Source organism: Sus scrofa, chromosome 6, assembly GCF_000003025.6.
Source record: "Sus scrofa isolate TJ Tabasco breed Duroc chromosome 6, Sscrofa11.1, whole genome shotgun sequence".
In the NCBI taxonomy this organism is placed as follows: Eukaryota; Metazoa; Chordata; class Mammalia; order Artiodactyla; family Suidae; genus Sus; species Sus scrofa.
In genome coordinates this window covers 1-20,056 of record NC_010448.4, presented here as the reverse complement: position 1 = coordinate 20,056, position 20,056 = coordinate 1, and the positions used below count along the sequence as shown (strand labels likewise).

Sequence of the window (20,056 nt, the reverse complement as noted above, 5' to 3'; positions counted from 1 at the left end):
TGACCCAATATCTTGGGTGGCAGTTGGTTTGAAGTGCAAGCCTGAGGATATGCATCCTACTAGTGGATGTTTTTGCAGGGCCAAGTGTATTTGCATGCCACACATGTGTACAGGAAAATATCACAGTATGTTGGGAGTTCCCATCGTGGCTCAGTGGTTAACGAATCTGACTAGGAACCATGTGGTTGTGGATTCGATCCCTGGCCTTGCTCAGTGGTGTAGGTTGCAAATTGCAGTTCAGATCCCTACATTGCTGTGGCCCTGGCATAGGCCGGTGGCTACCGCTCCAATTGGACCCCTAGCCTGGGAACCTCTATATGCCACGGGAATGGCCCAAGAAATGGCAAAAAGACAAAAACAAAACAAAACAAAACAAAAAAACCCCTCAGTATGTAAATAAATTCAAGAATAAACATGTATTGATACTCATAAATTCATAAAGGCCAGGTAATTAGGTCTGGTCTGATATGGCTAGGCTAGGAAATCTTTTTTTTTTTTTTTTTTTTTTTGTCTTTTGTTGTTGTTGTTATTGTTGTTGTTGTTGCTATTTCTTGGGCCGCTCCCTCAGCATTATTGTTGTTGTTGCTATTTCTTGGGCCGCTCCCACGGCATATGGAGGTTCCCAGGCTAGGGGTTGAATCGAAGCTATAGCCACCGGCCTACGCCAGAGCCACAGCAACGCGGGATCTGAGCCGCATCTGCAACCTACACCACAGCTCACGGCAACGCCAGATCGTCAACCCACTGAGCAAGGGCAGGGACCGAACCCGCAACCTCATGGTTCCTAGTCGGATTCGTTAACCACTGCGCCACGACGGGAACTCCCTAGGCTAGGAAATCTTGACAGAATCCAACGAGTCCTTTTGCATGTCTCTTTCCCTGAGGGGCTGCGGTCTCGACCATGACCCCTTCTCTGGTGAACGCTGAGAAGCTAAATTTTCTGTTTTGTTTTGTTTATCCTTATATATTTAAATCGTCACTGAAATTTGTTGTTTAATTTCACTTTAACAACAAATTGATCCCATCTTACAGGTCTGTCCATGTTGTGTTTCCACCATTACCCTCCTTTTGGTTCCAAGAAGAGTGACAAGATATTGTTCCCTGTGCTAAACTGCAGGATGTCTCTGCTCACCCACTCCAAGGTAAAGTGTTTGCATCTATTACCTTCCAAATCCCAGGCATCCCCAAACCCTCCTGGTCCAATCTGGTGACCAAAATCTGTATTTCATTCCAAGGGTTTCTTTCCTGTAGGAAGGTACCTTGGTGTCATTTGGAAGATTTGAGAGGGAAGAGGTTTCCCATGGCATTTGTGACTCTCTTTCATTTTGTCTGAGAATTTCTTTCCAAATTGTGGCTGCCAATGGCATGTTTTTTTGCACATTTTTATGGCTGAGTCCACTTCCATTGTGTATATGGATGTCTGCTTCCTAATCCATTCAGCTGTCTATGGACATAGAGTGTGGTTCTGTATCTTGCTGTTGTGAAGAGCGTGACTGAACTTAGTGGACAGGTTAAATTTTGGAAAAGAACATTTTCTGGACATATGGCCAAGAGTGGGAGAGTGGGGTCCCACAGTCATCCTAGGTTTCTTTTTCAGATGCCTTGGATCCTGTGGTCCATAGTGGTTGTACAAATAGATGCACACATCCATAGTGTAGGAGGGCACCTTCTTTTCCACACCCTGTCCAGGGTTTTTCATTCAAAGGCATCCTAAGATTGGCTATGGGGAAAGGCCTGAGGAGGTCCCTAGGCCTCATTGTGATTTGCAATTCTCCATGAGTGAGCGATGGTGTTCTTTTTTCAGGGCCGCGATGCCCTCAGTGTATCTGGATTTGGGAAATATTTATTCAGGCTTCCTCCATTTGTCAACTGGGTGGTTGACTTTGTGTAACCTTTTCTTTATTTCAGTGGTTGAGCTGTTCATTTTGGATGCCTAGCGTGACCTGTTTTGGGGATGCCCATAAACGCCCTGCGAGTTGTGCATGGGAGGTCAAAAAAAAGAAGATGATCACAGAAATAAATGTGTATATGCTAGGTAATTTGGTCTGGCCTGATGTCAGTAGGTTGGGAATTCTTGCCAGGTTCACCAGAGCCAGTGTGCCTCTCTTTTCCTGAGAGTCAGGAGAATCGACCCTGACACCTTCTTGGATGAAACCTGAGGCTCTAATATTGTTGGGGTTTTTTAATCCTTTATTATTTGTGATTCTCGCTGATTCCTGGGGCTCCATTTCACTGTAACGATAATGCAGCCCAGTCGTATCTGGATACGCAGGCACCTTTTCTTGCTTTGTCCTCCATTTGCTTGAAAAAGAGTGATGAGATATAGGTCCCTGTGCTAAACAGCAGGATTTTTATGCTTCCCCTCTCTGCAGGCCATAGTTTGGATGTATGATCCTCCACATCCCAGTCCTCCCTGCAGCCTCCCCCTCCAGTCTGGCAACCCCGAATCTGTTTTCCAGTCCATGCTTTTCTTTCCTGTAGACAGCTTCATGGGTGTCATTTTTCAGAGTCCAGAGGGAAGGGGTTTCCCATGGTATTTGTCTTCCTGTTTTTGTACATATTTCATTTAGTGTGAGAGTTTTTCTTACCATCTGTGTGGCTGCCGATGGGATTTTGGTCAGCCTTTTTTTGGAGGAGTACAGATGCATTGGGTATATGGACATCCTCTTCCTAATCCAATGATCTCTCCATGGACAGAGAATGTGTTTGCATGTGTTGCTATTGAATAGTGCTGCATGAACATAGCAGGGCATTTAATTTTTGCAAAGAACATTTTCAGGATATATGCCCAAGAGTGGGATTGCTGGGTCATTCTGTCTTACTAGGTTGATATTTTGGATGACCCAGTTCCTGTGCTCCTTAGTCATTGTACAAATCTACCTACACACCCTCATTTTGGGGGAGGGGCGTTTTCATTTCCACGTCCAGTCTAGGATCGTTTATTGAAGAGGTCCTAATAATGGCCATTCAGAGAGGGTGAGGGGTTCATTTTGATTTGCAACTCCTTCCTAATGAGTGATGGTGTTCATTTTCCTGGTGCTTGTTGCTCTCTGTGTCTGGTATATATAAAATTGTCTTCAGGTCTTTCCTGCATTTTTAAATGGGGTGATGGTTTCATTTTGCTGTGGGTCTTATCAGTGGTTGTGTTGTTTATTTTGGAAGCCTAGCCTGACTTGGGTATTGGGATCCAGAGAGAGTGCCTGCAGGTTGAGCATGGCAGGGGCATGAATGGTGATACTTTGAGAGCAGCAGTGCCAATCGCTGGGTATTTTCTCTAAAGAGGACTCATGAAACTCCATCCTTTTCTTTCCATGTGAACCTCTTCTCCTCTTTCTATGCACCTTATATGTAGATATGACCTAAAGCCAGGTTGGGCATTTAAGGCAGTTAGGTTGATATAAAGAGAGCTCTCCCTGAGATCCATCCAGTTACCATGGGTCAAAGAACTGCTTTTTATTGGGGTGGCTTGTTTAACCACTGTGGCCTGAAAAACATTGAGGGGCAACCCACACATATACCCTCCAGGTGGGGTAAATAATTTTAGAAACAATGAGGGAAAGAGAGAAAGAGAAGCATTTTTGAGAGAGAGAGAGAGAGAGAGAGAGAGAGAGAGAGAGAGAGAGAGAGAAAGAGAGGGAGGCAGAGAGAAGCGAGGCCAGACTTATCAAAGGAGGGAATTCCAGGTGGACAATTCAGAAAAAAATTGATTTTTCCATACCTACACACCTATCTTCATAAGTACATAAGTGCAGGGTTAAACAGACAAGGAAGAAGACTGGCATACCATGATGGGTAATGAGCTGAGGGTTTAAAGAATGAGGCATGGCATGGGTTGGCCTCAGGGCTCTGAAAGGCTTAAAGAGTGAAATAGCCCACATTGAAAGGCACTTCTTCCTATTTCATGAAAGCGGGGTTAGGAGACCTAACAGCCATCTCCCCTCCCACCCACCCCCTGGCAGTGAAACCCCTGGGACTACTGAGCCAAAGAGAGAACAAAAGCCTGAGAGTGGCTTTTAGAGCAGATGTCCACACGAAGGGGCCAGAGGACCTTCTGGCCCCAGGTGCAGCTCTGAGGCTCTAAAAGTGCAGGCTCAGCTTTGGGGCTGATGGTGTCTTGAGTGCATCCAAAAACAGGCACACAGGGGATTCTTGGTTGTTTCCTGGACCTCAGGGACTCTCTGGTCCAAGAAGGCTCATGTCAGGCAGTGACAGAGGTATCTCTTGAGCATTTGGAGGGGCATGGGTAGCCCGGTTGGGTAGCAGTGTGCTTTGAATGCTTGAAGCCTTCCCTGGGTTTTGGAATGCCTTGGGTTCCTCAGGGGCAGGAGCCGAGACCCACACAGCATCAATATGGAATCATGAGCTGGCCATTTCCAAGACCTGACCATCTGGCCTTTAGTTAGGTGGCAAAGAGTGTGGTGCTAATGACAAAACGGGAGCACTTAAGTGGCATGAGTGTGGGCAGTTGGATAATCCCTGTGCTTTGTTCACTCAAGGGGCTTAGGGATATTCCTTTCTTGCCTTTTGAGATGAGCCTCACTTTTTAGGATGGTGCCAGGGTATGGAGGCCTGACTGAGGCCAGGATTGATGAATTAAGCTGGGTTGATAGGTATCATCCAGCAAGATGTCAGGGAGTTCCCTCGTGGCTGCCTGGCTTAAGAGTCTCTCCATATGACTGTTGTGCCTGTGGCAAGGGCTGCATTGGCAGATCAATCTTTGCCCAGCTATCATTGCAAAGGTGAATGGGCACCCAATTCATTCATAAATACAACCACATCTTTAAAACAAAGATCTGAGTTGATAAAGAAGTCAGTGAATACATGTATTCCTACATAAATATATTGATTTATATATACACATGTATATTTATTCCTTCAGAAAGCTAAGGGAATGGAAAGGAAAGCAATCATAAAGGGTCCCCAGACCCAATATCACAGGTGGCAGAGGTTTGGATATGCCAGCCTGGGGAGGTCCATCATAGGAGCTGAATTCATTCCCCAGGCAGAGTGTATCTGCATGCCACACATGGGTGCACGAAAATAACTTGGTCATATAAAAAATAAAAAGAGGGAGTTCCCGAGGTGGCACAGTGGTTAACGAACCCGACTAGGAACCATGAGGTTGCAGTTTCGGTCCCTGCCCTTGCTCAGTGGGTTAACGATCCGGCGTTGCTGTGAGCTGTGGTGTAGGTCGCAGAGGCGGCTCGGATCCCGCGTTGCTGTGGCTCTGGTGTAGGCCAGTGGCTACAGCTCCCATTTGACCCCTAGCCTGGGAACCTCCATATGCCGCGGGAGCGGCCCAAGAAATAGCAAAAAGACAAAAAAAAAAAGACACAAATATTTTCACAGAAATAAATTCAGACATGCTAGGTAGTCTGGTCTGGTCTGTTATCGCTGTGTTAGGAAGTCTTGCCAGCTTCAGTGGAGTCAGTGTGCCTCTTTCTTTTCCTGAGAGTCAGGGGAATCGACCCTGACACCTTCTCAGATGAACCCTGAGCCTCTAATATTGTTGGGTTTTGTTAATCATTTATTACTTGTGAATCTCATGATTCCTGGGGCTCCATTTCACTGTAATGATAAAGCCATCCAATCGTACCTGGATACACAGGCACTTGTCTTGGTTTTGACGTGCTTTGTGTTCCCCTGGAGAACAGAGCCAGGGCACACAGAGCATCGGTGTTGTATTGTGAGCTGGCCGTTTCCAATCACCTGACTTCCTGGTGTTTAGGTAGGTGGAGAAAGAGGGTGGTGCTGATGACTAAGTGGGGGGGGGGCTTCGGTGGCATTAGTGCTGGGAGTTGGCTAAGCCCTGTGCTTTTTTCTCTCTAGTGGCTTAGGGATATTTCTTTCTTGCCTCTCAAGATGAGCCTCTGTTTTCAGAATGGAGCCAGGGTACAGAATCCTGATGGAAACCAAGATTAACTAACCTGGGTTGATTGGTACCATCCAGCAAGATGTCAGGGAATTACCTCATGGCTGCCTGGCTTAAGAGTCTCTCTGTTTCACTCCTGCGGCTGTGGCAAGAGCTGCATTGGCAGATCACCTTTGGCCAGATCTCATCCTAATGTCACAAGGGGTACACAATAAATTGATAAATGCAAACAGATATTTAAAACAAGGAGGTGAATTCATAAAGAAGTAAATGAATATATACATGCATATGTAAATATAAGTATTTCTTCATATATATACACACATATGCACACATGTATTTATTCCTACAGAAAGCCAAGGGAATGGATAGGTAAAGCAATCATAAAGGCTCTCCTGTCTCAATATCGTGGGTCACAGAGGGTTTTATGTGTGACCCTAGGAGGTCCGGTGTAGGAATGGATTTATTTCTCAGGCAGAGTGTATCTCCATACCACACATGGGCACAGGAAAATAACTGGGGAATTAAATAATAAAAAGATAAAAATGTTTTTATGGAAATAAATTCATACACACTAGGTAATTTGGTCTGGTCTGATGTCATTAAGCTAGGAAATCTTGCCAGTTTCAATGGAGTCAGTGTGACTGTCTCTTTTCCCAAGAGGAAGCCGTCTCGACCCTGATACCTTCTCTAATGAACTGAGCCACTTATGTGGTTGGGTTTTTAAAAAATCATTTATTATTTGCCATTATCCCTGATTCTCAGGGCTCAATTTCACTTGAATGACAAACCGATCCAATTGTACATGGATAAACATACACCTTTTCTCCCATTATCCTCCTTTTGCTTGAAAAAGAGTGACTAGATATAGGTCCCTCCCTGTGCTAAACACCAGGATCTCTACACTTACTGTCTCCATGGGCAAGAGTTTGGATGTATGACCTTACAAATCACAGTCCTCCCCACACCCACCCCTCCATTCTGCCACCCCCACATCTCTTTTCTGGTCCATGTGTTTCTTTCCTATAGAAAGGTTGATGGGTGTCATTTGCCAGAGTCCAGAGGGAAGGGGTTTCCTATGGTACTTGTCTTTCACATTTGGACATATTTCATTTACTATGAGAGTTTTTCTTTTCTATGTGGCTTCCAGTGGCATTTTCTTCACCTTTTTGTTTTTGATTATTGTCCCTTTGGGGAAATGGACATCCACTTCCAAATCCATTCATCTGTCCATGGACATAGAATGTGCTTCCATGTGCTGCTCTGGTGACTACTGCTGCCTGACCATAGTGCAGCATTTAACTTTGTGAAAAGAACATTATCAGGATATATGCCCAAGAGTGGAATTGTGGGGTCATTTGGTTGTACTCGGTGGATGTTTCAGATGACCTAGATCCTGTGCTCCTTAGTTGTTGTAAAAATTTACCTGCACACCCTCAGTTTAGGAGGGCACGTTCAATGACTAATCCCACCCAGGATTGTTTAATTGAAGATGTCCTAATGATGGCATTTCAAGGGGGGCAAGTGGGTACCTCAGCTTCGTTTTTATTTGCAATTCACTTTTTTAAAAATTAATTTACTTTTTATTACTCAAATGAATTTATCACATCTGTAGTTGTATAATGATCATAACAATCTGATTTCACAGGATTTCCATCCCACAGCTCAGGCACATCCCCCCACCCCCCAAACTGTCTCCTCCAGAGACCAAAAGTTTTTCAATGTCTGTGAGTCAGCATCTGTTCTGCAAAGAAGTTCAGACTGTCCTTCTTTCAGATTCCACATGTCAGTGAAAATTTTTGATGTTGTTGTCTCATTGTATGGCTGACTTCGCTTAGCATGATAGTTTCTAGGTCCATCCATGTTGTAAAAAAATTCTGGTATTACATTCTTTTTAATGGCTGTGTAATATTCCATTGTGTATATGTACCACATCTTCTTGATCCACTCCTCTGTAGATGGACTTTTAGGTTGTTTCCATGTCTTGGCTATTGTAAATAGTGCTGCAATGAACATTGGAGTACATATGTCTTTGCGAGTCGTGGTTTTCTCTGGGTAGATGCCCAGGAGTGGGATTGCTGGATCAAATGGAAGTTCTATGTTTAGTTTTCTGAGGAATCTCCATACTGCTTTCCACAGTGGTTGTACCAATTTACAATCCCACCGACAGTGTACTAGTGTTCCTTTTTCTCCACTCTCCAGCACTTATTGTTTGTAGAATTTTGGATGATGGCCATTCTGGCTGGTGCAAGGTGGTGGTACCTCAGAGTGGTTTTGATGTGCATCTCTCTAATAATGAGTGATGTTGAACATCTTTTCATGTGTGTCTTGGCCATCTGTATGTCTTTGCAGTTCACTCTTAATGAGCCATGGTGTTCATGTTCCTGGTGCTTGTTCCCCTTGGTATGTCTGAATTAAGGAAAGGTATCTTCAGGTCTTTTCAGTTGGGTTGTTTTGCTCTTGGGTGGTATTTATGGTTGAGCTGTTTTTGTTGGAAGGCTAGTCTGACTTGGGTGTTGGGATCCGGATACAGTGCCTGCATGCTGTGTGTGGCAGGTGCATAAACATTGATATTTTGTAGAGCAGCTGTGCCAACAGCTGGGCATTGTCTCTCATGAGGTCTCATGAAACTTCATCCTTTTCTTTGCATGTGAGCCTCTTCTCTTATTTCTATGCATCTGATATGCAGACATGACCTAAAGCCAGTTTGGGCATTTAAGACTGTTTGATTGATTGATATAAAGAAAGCTCTCCCTGAGATCCATCCTGGCACCTTGGGTAAAAGATCTTCCTTTGCTCTTGGCTTGGTTTGCTACCTACTGTAGCTTGAAAAACATAGATGGGCAAAGCACTCACACATGCTCCAGGAGGGGTCAACATATTTAGAATGAACGAGGGAAAGAGAGAAATATAAGGAGAAAAAAAAAACCCAAGAAAGAAATGAGGGCAGACACAACCAAGGAAGGAATCCATGTGGAAAATTAAGAAAAAAATAAATCTTTCCATACCTACACACATATCTTCCTAAATACATAAGCACATGATTATATAAAAAAGGAAGGAATCTGGAATGACATGATGGGTAGGGAGCTGAGGGCTTAAACAGCGAGGTCTGGCATATGTTGGCCTCAGGGCTCTGGGAGACTGAGAGTGAAACAGACCACATCTAATGGCACTTCTTGGTATTTCAAGAAAGTGGGGAAAGGAGACCTAACCCGCATCTGTTGCCCCCCCCCCACCAGTGCAGCCCCAGGGACTGCTGAACCAGAGAGAGGAGGGAAACTCAAGAGTAGCTTTTAGAGTAGAAGTCCATGTGAGGGGACCAGAGGACCTTCTGGCCCCAGGTGCAGCTCCGAGGCTCTAAGAGGTGAGAGCTCCAAGGCTCTAAAAGTGCAGGCTCAGCATTGGGGCTGATGGTGTCTTGAGCGGATCCCACAACAAGCACCCAGATGATTATCAGTTGCTTCCTGGATGCCAGAGACTCTCTGCTAAAAGAAGGATCATGTCAGAGAGTGGGCAGAGGTGTCCTTGAGCATTTGGAGGGAGAAGGGTAGCCTGGTTCAGTGGCAGTGTGCTGTGAGTGCTTGAAACCTTCGTGGTGTTTCAGCATTCCTTGGGTTCCTGAGGGGCAGGAGCTGAGACCCAAACAGCATTTGTGTGGTATCATGAGCTAGCCATTTCCAAAACCCTGACATTTTGGCATTTAGGTAGGTGGAGAAGGAGGGTGGTGCTGATGAATAAATGGGGGGACCTCTGTGGCATGACTGGGCAGTTGGCTAATCCTTGTGCTTTTTGGCTCAAGGGGCTTAGGGAAATTCCTTTCTTGCCTTTGGAGATCAGCCTCACTTTTCATTATGGCACCAGTGTATGGAGGCATGACTGAAACCATTATTGATGAATTAAGCTGGGATGATTGGTATCATCCAGCAATCTGGCAGGGAGTTCCCTCCTGGCAGCTTGGCTTAAGAATCTCTCTGTGTCAGTGCTGTGGCTGTGGCAAGAGCTGCATTGGCAGATCAAACTTTAGCCAGACATCATCCCAATGTCACGTGTCACCCAATACATCCATATAAACAGATATTGAGAACAATGAGCTGAATTGATAATGTAGTCATGAATTCATATATACATATATAAATATAAATCTGTCTTCATACACACACACACAGACACATATATAACTATGGAAAGCTAAGGGAATGGATAGGTAAAGCAGTCATAAAGGCTCTCCTGACCCAATATCTTAGGCAGCAGAAGGTTTTATGTCAAGCCTGGGGAGGCCCAGTATAGGAGTGGATTAATTTCCTGGCCAGAGTGTATCTGCATGCCACATATGGGTACAGAAAAATAACTGGGGAAGTAAAAAAAAAATGTAATAATGCTTTTACAGAAATTTCGTACAAGCTAGGTAATTTGGTCTGATAGTTCAAGGCCAGGAAATCTTGCCAGGCTCAGTGGAGTCAGTGTGCCTGTCTCTTTTACTGAGAGTCAGGAGACTCGACCCTGACACCTTCTCTGAGGAACCCTGAGCTGCTAATATTGTTGGTTTTTTATATCATTTATTATTATCGATTATCACTGATTCATGTGATCATAAAATGATCCCATCATACATGTATGTACATATACCTTTTATCCTATTATCCTCCTTTTGCTTCCAAAAAGAGTGACTAGTTATACGTCCCTGTGATAAACAACAGGATCGCTCTCTTGCCATATTGGACATATTTTGTTGAGTATGAGAGTTTGTCTTATCATCTATGTGGCTGCTAATGGCATTTTCTTGGCCCCTTTTTGGCTGAGTACCATTCCATTGGGTATTCTATTCCCAATGAATGAGTGATGGTGCTCCTTGTCCCAGTGCTGGATGCTCTGTGTATATCTGGTTGAGGGAAAGTTCTATCCGGGTCTTTCCCCCATTTTTCAACTGGGTTGTTGGTTGTGTGTTGCTTTTGTTTGGTATCAGTTGTTGAGCTGTTACTTCTGGAAGCTCACCCTGGGCTGGGTTTTGGGATGTGCATAAAGTGCCTGTGCCATGTACATGGTCAGATGCAAAAACTGTGATATTTTGGAAAGCAATTGAGGGAATTGTCTCTCAAAAGGTCTCATGAAACTCCATCCTTTTCTTTCCATGAGTGCCTCTTTTCTTTCTATGCATCTGGTGTGAAGATGTGACCTAAAGACAGATTGGGCATATTCAGGATGGTATATTGACTGTTATAAAGAAAGCTCTCCTAGAGATCCCTTCTGGCCCCCTCAGTAGAAGTTCTTTTTTTAGCACTATGGTGGGTTTGGTAAACACTGTGACTTTAAAACATCGATGGGGAGACATTTCATGAACCCTCCAGCTAGGGTCAATACATTTAGAAAGACAGAGGGATAGAGCAAAACCAAAAAAAAAAAAAAAAAAAAAAAAAAGCATTTAGGAAATAAGGGCAGATTTTACTCTGTGAAGGAAGGAATCACAGTTTGGAAATTATGAAGAAAATCAAATGTTACATAACTACATACCTATATTCATAAATACATAAGTGCAGGGCTATATAAAAATGGAAGAAGCCTGGAATCACATCACTGGTCGGGAGAAGAGGGTTGACACAGCCAGGCATTGCATACGTTTGCCTCCAGGCTCTGAAAGCCTTTGAGAGAGAAAGAGACCATGTGGAAGGGCACTTCTTTGTTTTTCCCAAAAGCGGGGGATGGAGGCCCAACCTGCATATGGGCCACAGAATTGAAGCCCTGGGCAGTGCTGAGTCAGACAGAGGAAGAAAACCCAAGAGTGGCTGTTAGAGCCAATGTCCACACGAGGGCGCCAGAGTCCCTTCTGGCCCCAGATGCAGCTCTGAGGCTTTAACAGGTTAGAACTCCAAGGCTTGAAATGTGCAGGCTCAGAGATGGAGCTGATGGTGTCTTGACTGGAACCCACAGCAAGCACCCAGAAGATTTTTGGGTGTTTCCTGGGCACCAGGGTCTCTCCTCCCCAAGATGCCTCATGTCAGGCAGAGGGTACAGGTGTCCCTTCAGGATTTGGAGATGTATTGGCAGCCTGGTTGGATGCCAGTGGGTTTTGAATGCTTGAAGCATTCCCTGGGTTTAAGCATGCCTTGTGTGCCTCTAGAGGCAGGCCCTAAGACACACACAGCATTGGTTTTTTATGAAGAGCTGGCCATTTTCAAGCTGCTGACCATCAGGGATTTATGTAGTGGAGAAAGAGGGTGGTGCTGAAAAATGGGGGACTTTGGTGGCATTAGGGTGGTCAGCTGGGCTAATCCCTGTGCTTTTATCCATCAGGAGCCTGAGGGAAATTTCCTTCTTGCCTTTCTACATGAGCATGAGGGTTTGAACAGAGAGGCATGGCTTAGGTTGGCCTCATGTCTCTGAAATCTTTAGGTAGCAATAGCTCACTTGGAAGGACTCTTCTTGGTATTTCAAGAAATTGAAAGAAAGTAATCCAATGAGAATTTTTTCTATGGCCTATGCAGCCCCAGGGGCCACTGAGCCAGAAACAGGAAGAAAACCTAAGTGTTGCTGTTAGACCAGATGTCCACAAGATTGTGCCACAGTACCTTCTGGACCCAGGTGCAGCTCCATGACTGCAGGTGCAGGCTCAGTGCTGGGGTTGATATTGTGTTGGGTTGAACCCAATATAAGCCCCCAGAGGTTTGTGCATTTTTCTGTGCATGTGGCCTCTCTGCTCCATGATGCCTCCTGTCAGGCAGAGGGCACAGCTGTCCCTCAGCATTTGGAGGTGGAATATCTGCCTGGTTGAGTGGCAGTGTGTTTAGAATGCTTGAAGCATTCAATGGGTTTTGGGATACCTTGTGTTCCTCCAGAGGCAGGGTTTGAGACTCACACAGCATTGATGTTGTATCATGAGCTATTTTCTACCCCCATCTGTCTGGGGTTTAGGTACGTGAAGAAAGTGAGTTACATTGATGAATGAATGGGGGACTTCGCTGGCATTAATATGGGCAGCTATGTTAATCCCTGTGTTTTTTTGCTCAAGAGACCAAGTGAGTTTTCATTCTTGTCTTTCAATACAAGCCTGTCTTTTCAATATGGCACCAGGGTATGGAGGCCTATGTGTGATGAATTAAGCAGGGTTGATTGGTATCATCAAGAAAGCTCTCATGTCATTAACATTTTGCTCCCTGCTTAAGAGCCTTTCTCTCTCAGTTCTGTAGTTGTGTTGAGAGATGTGTTTTGAGATCAATCTCTTGCCAGACAACATCCCAATTTCACAGGTGGGGAGTTCCTGTTGTGGCGCAGTGGTTAACGAATCCGACTAGGAACCATGAGGTTGCGGGTTCGATCCCTGCCCTTGCTCAGTGGGTTAATGATCCGGCGTTGCCGTGAGCTGTGGTGTAGGTTGCAGACGCGGCTCGGATCCTGCATGGCTGTGGCTCTGGCATAGGCTGGTGGCTACAGCTCGATTAGACCCCTAGCCTGGGAACCTCCATATGCCACGGGAGCGGCCCAAGAAAGGGCAAAAAGACAAAAAACAAAAAACAAACAAACAAACAAAAAAAACAATTTCACAGGTGGCATCCAAATAAATTTGTAAATTAAAATAGATATGGAAAAATGCACTCTGTTGATAAATAAGTCAATGAGATATATATATATATATATATATATATATATATATTCCAACAGAGCAGCTAAAGAATTAATAAGGCAATCATAAAGTCTCCTGACACAATAACTCTGGTGGCAGAGAGTTTTATGTATGAGCCTGGGGATGTACAGCAGTGGCATTAATTCAATTCCTGGACAAAGTATCTGCATGCCAGAAATGGGTGCAGGAACATAAGTAGGTAAATAAAAAATCAATAAAAATGTTAATATATAAATAAATTCATACACCCTAGGTAATTACATCTGCTCACATATCATATTGCTAAAAATATTCACAGTTCGATGGAGTCAGTTTTCTTTTTTTTTTCTCAAGGGGCAGGAGTTTGGAACCAGACACCTTCTCTTGTGAATGTGGTTGCAGAAATACCTGGCTTGAGACTCTTTTCCAGAATTGGCAAGGAGTGAAGCTTGACTTCAGGAACACTTGGCTTCTGGTTGTGCAAGGTAGAAGTGTTTACAACCTGTGGATCTTTTGGGATGGTCTGTGATCTTCCCTGGGCCTTTTCTCTCCAGAAGTCTCCTCCCCCACAAGCTCATTATTCCCTGCCACCTGAGCCTCTTCCTCCTCTGTCAACCCAGTGACAAAGAATGCAGCCAAATCCAGGTAATGTGTAGAAATGCTGGATGATCCTTGGTTTCAAGCTGGTTCCAGGGCTGAAGGGTGCTGCCTGATTCAAATCCTATATGCATGACCTCCAAAGGTGTGTATTTTGTCTGAGTTTAAAGAGTGGGTGTGGGTCAGTGTGGGGATAATTGCCCTGCTGAATTTGAGATAGTCATAACCACACCTATAATCCATTTCAGGAGGCAGAGAGGGAGAGAAGGAAATTTCACTGGCAGGAGCAGCAGGCCAGAGCAGAGCAGGGTTCTGCTGAGGGATGCAGAGGAAGGGCTGGGAGCTGCTTTTAGAGCCCATGTCTCAACAGATGGCACTAGAGCACCAGCAGACCCCCACCTGCAACCTCCCTGACTGGACCTTCGGATTCAAATATAAAGTTGGAGATGGACTGGGGAAGCCAAAAGGGGGCCCAGAGCTAGTTCTGGGTTACAGGGCACCTCCAAATCTCTGGGCAATTTGTCTCATCTCAGCAAAGGGGTCATAGTTCTGCAATGCATGTCAGGTTCAATTCCTACATGCTCAGATGGCCCAATGGCTAGGTAATTGGACAGGCTGATTTGGGCCTGAGTCTCCTTTGTTTCTTTGTTTTTTGCTTTTCAGGGCAGCACTCACAGCACTTGTAAGTGCCCAGGTTAGAGGTCAAATTGGAGCTACCACTGCTGGCCTATACCACAGCCACATCAACATGGGATCCAAAATATGTCTGTGACCTACACCACAGCTTGCAGAAATGCCAGATCCTTAACCCACTGAGTGAGGCCAAGGATTGAATCTGCAACCTCATGGTTACAAGTCAGATTCATTTCCACTGCTCCACAATGGGAACTCCTCCTGGAACAACTCTGGACCCAGAGACACCTGGCTTGAATGTTAGACTTGCAGATCTTTCAAATAATCCTGGTGGGGAGTTTGGCTTCTGGGATTCTGGTCATGAATGCAGTGTCCCCCTGTGGTGGTTTTTGGGGCATGGGCTGTACCCATGGCTGGGTTTTTCTCTCCAGATATCTGCACAACTTTCATCTTCCCTCTGCACCTGGCCGAGTTGCTTCAGCCTCTACAAGACACATATTTGAAGGAAGTTCTCTCAATCCTGGTAAGGTGAGTCACAGCTGGGTTGTTTAGGACTCCAGGCAGAATCCCAGGGAGGAAGGATGACAATTGGAAACCTGCTGCCCTGACATAAATAGCAGGGTTGTTTATTTCAGGGAGTGAGCTGAAGTAATGTGGGTTGAGTGGCTTGGCAAACTGTGAGAGTGTCATGCCCTGTGTATCATGCCTTTGAGTGTGCTGAGTGGGAGCAGAGTAAATAAATCTCACCTGTGAGGCATTCCTGTTGTGGCTCAGTGGTTAACAAATCTGAATAGGGACCACAAGTTTATGGTTTTGATCCCTTAGTGAGGAGCTCAGTGGGTTAAGGATCTGGCATTGCCATGAGCTGTGGTGAAGGTCGCAGATGCTGCTCAGATCCCCTGTTGCTGTGGCTCTGGCATAGGCCAGAAGCAACAGCTCCAATTAGATGTCTAGCCTGAGAACCTTCATATGCCACCAGTGCAGTCCCTAGAATAGACAGAATGACAGCAAGAAAGGGAAGGAAGAAAGGAAGAAAGGAGGGAAAGAAAGAAAAGAAAGAAAAGAAAAGAAAAGAAAAGAAAAGAAAAGAAAAGAAAGAAAGAAAGAAAGAAAGAAAGAAAGATAGATCTCCCTTGCAAGGGCTCCAGGCGAGTGTAGAGCAGGGTTCTTCTGTGGGAGTCAGAGGAAGGACCAAGATGTGGTGTTAGGACCCCTGCCCACAAGGTGGTGCCAGAGTGAGAGCAGAGTTCCTGCCCGACCCAACCATGTCCCCTCCACAGGTCCATGGCTTCATCCACAGGCTCAGATTCAGAGTGGAAAGTGATTGGTGGAGGCCCAATACGTTCAGATGTTTTCCTTGGGTACATGGTTCAATGGACACTGTGGCCCAGTGTGCCTCAACTCAGAGAAGGATTAAGGTTCTGCCACCCCATCTCAGGTTCAATCTCTGGACAATCATGAGGCCCAGTGGCTAGAGAGTTTGTCAGGCTCCCTGGGGCCTGAGTGCCCATTTCTTGTTTGAAGTACAGCACTGGACCCAGAAATCCCTGACTTCAATCTTGTGTCATGAAGTGTTTTGGAATCAGGATGCTGTGAAATTTGGTTTCTAGAAACTGGGGCCTTTTGTTATGAATACAGAATATCAATGCACTTGTATATTGGGGGGCAGATCTCAGCCTCTCCCTGTGTCCTTTCACTCTAGGAAAGTGAGTGAAAGGACATCTACATCCTCCTCCTTCCCACTCCACCTGAGCCACCTACGCCTCTTCAGGGGGCCCCAAGGGACCTACCTTAATCCAGATCAAGTGAGTGAAGCCTGGGATCCTGGATCTCAAGGTGGGTGCAGGGCTGAGGGGCACTGATTGAGGACAACTGGCTACCTTGACTTACTAAATGAGGTGTCTGATTCAGGGAGTGGGGTGTTCTAAGTTGGGGTGAGTGCTCTGGCCAACTTTGAGATAGTCCTATGCCTGCCCATCATACATTTCAATGCACTGCACGGGAGAGGAATCAGGAAATCAGGCTGGAAACTACCCAGGCCAGTGCAGACCTGGATTCTGCTGGGGAAGGCCTGGGAGTTGCTGTTGGAGCAGATTATCAACAGATGGAGGCAGGGCACCAGCAGAGCTCCTCCCCTAAGGTGAAGCTTACAGACTTCACCTCAGGCTCAGGGGCAAGGTTGGAGATGTGCTCCTGACACCCCAAGGAGGCGCCCCAGAGCCTTCCATTTTGGTACATTATGCCCCTGAAACTGTGGCCAATTTGGCCTCCTCTGAGAGTGGGGAAATAATTCTGCCATCACATCTCTGGTGTAATTCCTTCCTCGTCACTTGGCCCAACGGCTAGAGATTTTGACAGACTGGCCTGGGTTCTGAGTGCCCTTTGACTGTCTGGAGGCAGATCTCTGGATCCACAGGTACCTGGTTTGAGTCTTGGGTGCGCAGTTTTCTAGAATCACGATGGAGTGCAGCTTGACTTCCGGAAAAGTGGACTTCAGGTTATGAATATGACCAGACGATCCAAATGGCAGTTATCTTGGGATGTACAGTGCTGGTGTCTGTGCCTTTTCTCTCCAGCGGTCTCCTCTACGACCCCCTCCTTCCCTCCCATGTTAGCCTCTACCACCCCCAGGGACAAGGAACACACCCAAATCCAGGTAACGTGGAAAAGGTTGGGTGATCTTGATTTCAAGTTGGGTCCAACATTGACGGCTGCTGACTGAGTCAAAAACTGCTCACTTGATTTCAATAGGGGTGTGGGGTGGGGTTGTGTCACATCTGTGGGTAATTGCCCTGATGCCCTTGAGATAGGCAGAGAGTGAGAGGAATAAAAAATCTTGCTGGAAGGAGTGCCAGGCCAGAGCAGAGCAGGGTTCTGCTGAGGAGGCAGAGGAAGGGCTGGGAATTGCTGTTAGAGCACATGTCCACCAGATGGTGACAGAGCACCAGCACAAACTCCCCCTCCCCTTGCCTGAGTCTCCACAGCTACCTGGCTGCAACTCAAGACTCAAATGTATGTTGGAGATAGGTTGGTGGAAGCCCAATGTGGTGCCCAGAGCTGGGGCCTGGTTATAGGGCATTTCCAAGTCTCTGGGCAATGTCCCTGCTCTCAGACGAGGGGATGGAGTAATGCCGTCACATCTCAGGTACATTCCCTCACTGTCCGGTGCCCAATGCCTAGAGAGTTTGACAGGCTATCTCAAATTTGAGTCGCCTTTGCTTCATGCAAGGCCCACCTCTGGACCCAGAATTCCCTGGCATGAATTTTGGTTATCCAGTTTGCTCGTGTCAGACTGATTCACATAGAGTTGAGCTTCTAGAAAGCTGGCCTTCTTGTTGTGAGTGTACTGTGTCAACCCAGTGCTTTTGGGGGGCAGGCTGCACTCATGCCCATGCTCTTTCTCTCTCCAGATCTCCTCAAACTTCTTCCCTCACACCCGAGTTTCTTCCCCCCCAGGAGTCTCCTGGTGCATGGAACTGACCAGAAACTGGGTAATGTATATAAATCTGGGTCATCCCTGGCTTCCTGCTGGATCCAAGGGCTGAAGGGTGCTGGTTGATGTGGAGCCTGCTCTCATGACTTACAAAATGGAGTGGATTTCAGGGTGTGGGGTGGTGGTGTGTTGGGTGAGGGTCTTGGCTGACTGTGACAGTGCACCCGATAGGGAGTGGAGGAAGAATATCATGCTGGCAATTGCCCCGGGCCAGGGCACACCAGAATTTAGCTGTGGGACACAGAGGAAGGTCTGAGAGTTGCTGTTAGAGGACATGTCCTCCAGAGGGCGACAGAGCACCAGCAGAGCCCGCTGCATCTCCCTGTTTGCATCTCCAGGCTCAGATTGGATTGAAAAGGGACCCATGGAATCCCAAGGAGGGGCCCAGAGCCTGGGGTTTGTTTTCATGGTGCCCTGACACTTCAGCCCAGTGGGACTCCAGTCAGTGAGGGCATGGACTTTTGCCATCACGTATCTGATTCCATTCCTGCCAGTCAGGCGGCCAGAGTATGAGTGAGTTTGACTGGCTCTCCGGGGTCTAAGTGTCCTTTTCTTGTTTGAATCCTGGACATGCAGTTTTCAAATCAGCCTGGCAGGGTGTTTGAAGTCTAGAAACCTGAGCTTCAGGGTCTTAAGGTCCTATGTCTACACTTTCAGAGTGCGATCTGTGCTTACGGTGTGGTTCTTTCTCTCCAGGGTTCCCCAAAGCCTCTGTCTGCCTTCTGCAGCTGAGCTGCTTCAGCCTCTGTGGGACACCCATTTGAAGGAATCTGTCCAAATCCATGTAAGGTATTGGATTTTGATGCTCACTATACAACTACAGATGTGATAAATTTATTGAATAATTGTTAAAACTTTAAAAAAGAATACCAGAAAATAATAAGTCCTTGTAAGGTGAGTCACAGCTGGTTTGTTTAGGATTCCAAGCTGAGTGCCGGGGAGGAAGGCTGCTGCTGAAAGGCTTGCTGTCCTAACTTAAATAGGATTGTTGCTGCTTTCAGGGAGTTGGATAAAGTTGGGTGTGGTGACTGGCCTGGCTGACTGTGAGATAGTCACTCCATCATATGTAGTGCATCTGAGGGAGTCTAGAGAGATATGGGTATGAAAATCACATTAGCAAGAGCCCCAGGCCAGGGCAGAGTAGGGTTCCTCTGTGGGATATAGAGGAAGGGCTGTGTTGTGAATGCCCTGGCCCACCAGATGGCACCGTAGCACTAGCAGAACCCCTTCTGCATCTCCAGGACTGCACTTTCAAACTCAAATATATGATTGGAGATGGGTTAGTGGAAGCCCCAAGATCTGGGGCTGGGTTACTGGGCACCTTCAAATCTCTGTACAATGGGACTCATCTCAGTAGATTGGCCTTAGTTCTGCCATCTTATCTCCACATCAATTCTTACATGGTCTGGTGCCCCAATGGTTAGGAAATATGACAAGCTGCCTGGGGTCTGAGTCCCCCGCTTGGTTGCATGCACAAATCTGGACCCAGAATTATCTGGCTGGAATTACAGCTGTACAGTTTGCCAGAATCTGGCTGGCCCATGTGGAGTTGGGCTTCTAGAAAGGTGGCATTCTAGTTGCAAATGCAATTTGTCAACCTGGTGCTTTTTAGGAGGCAGGCTGTGCTCATGCCTATGCTCTTTCTCTCTAGAGATCTCCTCTTATTTTTTTCCCTCCCACCTGAGGCTCTTCCTCCTCACTAGACACCTGTTCCAAAGAAGCTCCTGCAACTAGGTAAGATGAATCAAGCCTGGGTGGTCCTTGGTTTCTATCTGGGTCCCAGGGCTGAAGGGTGCCGATTGATTCAGAGCCGGCTGAAGTGACTTACAGAGCTGGGTCTTTGGATTTCAAGGAATCTCTCTCT

At 46.2% G+C, this 20,056-nt stretch overlaps 2 long non-coding RNA genes across 7 annotated transcripts in view; both read left to right on the top strand.

Moving 5' to 3' along the window:
• The window catches only part of LOC102157454, a 51,519-nt gene extending 36,736 nt beyond the window's left edge, over positions 1-14,783 (top strand). For all 3 annotated transcript variants that reach the window (XR_002344430.1, XR_002344429.1, XR_002344428.1), the window contains 2 exons: positions 1,033-1,142; positions 13,824-14,783. This is a non-coding gene — a long non-coding RNA (uncharacterized LOC102157454). The remainder of the gene's footprint in view (positions 1-1,032; positions 1,143-13,823) is intronic.
• On the top strand, positions 14,859-20,029 carry LOC102168158. 4 transcript variants are annotated; one of them, XR_002344426.1, is made up of 5 exons: positions 14,859-14,998; positions 15,131-15,227; positions 16,402-18,190; positions 18,889-18,981; positions 19,844-20,029. It is a non-coding gene; the product is annotated as an uncharacterized LOC102168158 (long non-coding RNA). The 4 variants fall into 4 exon arrangements; XR_002344427.1 differs by having other exon boundaries at positions 14,866-15,227; positions 16,402-16,504; positions 17,276-18,190; XR_002344425.1 differs by having other exon boundaries at positions 14,866-15,227; positions 16,402-17,355; positions 18,110-18,190.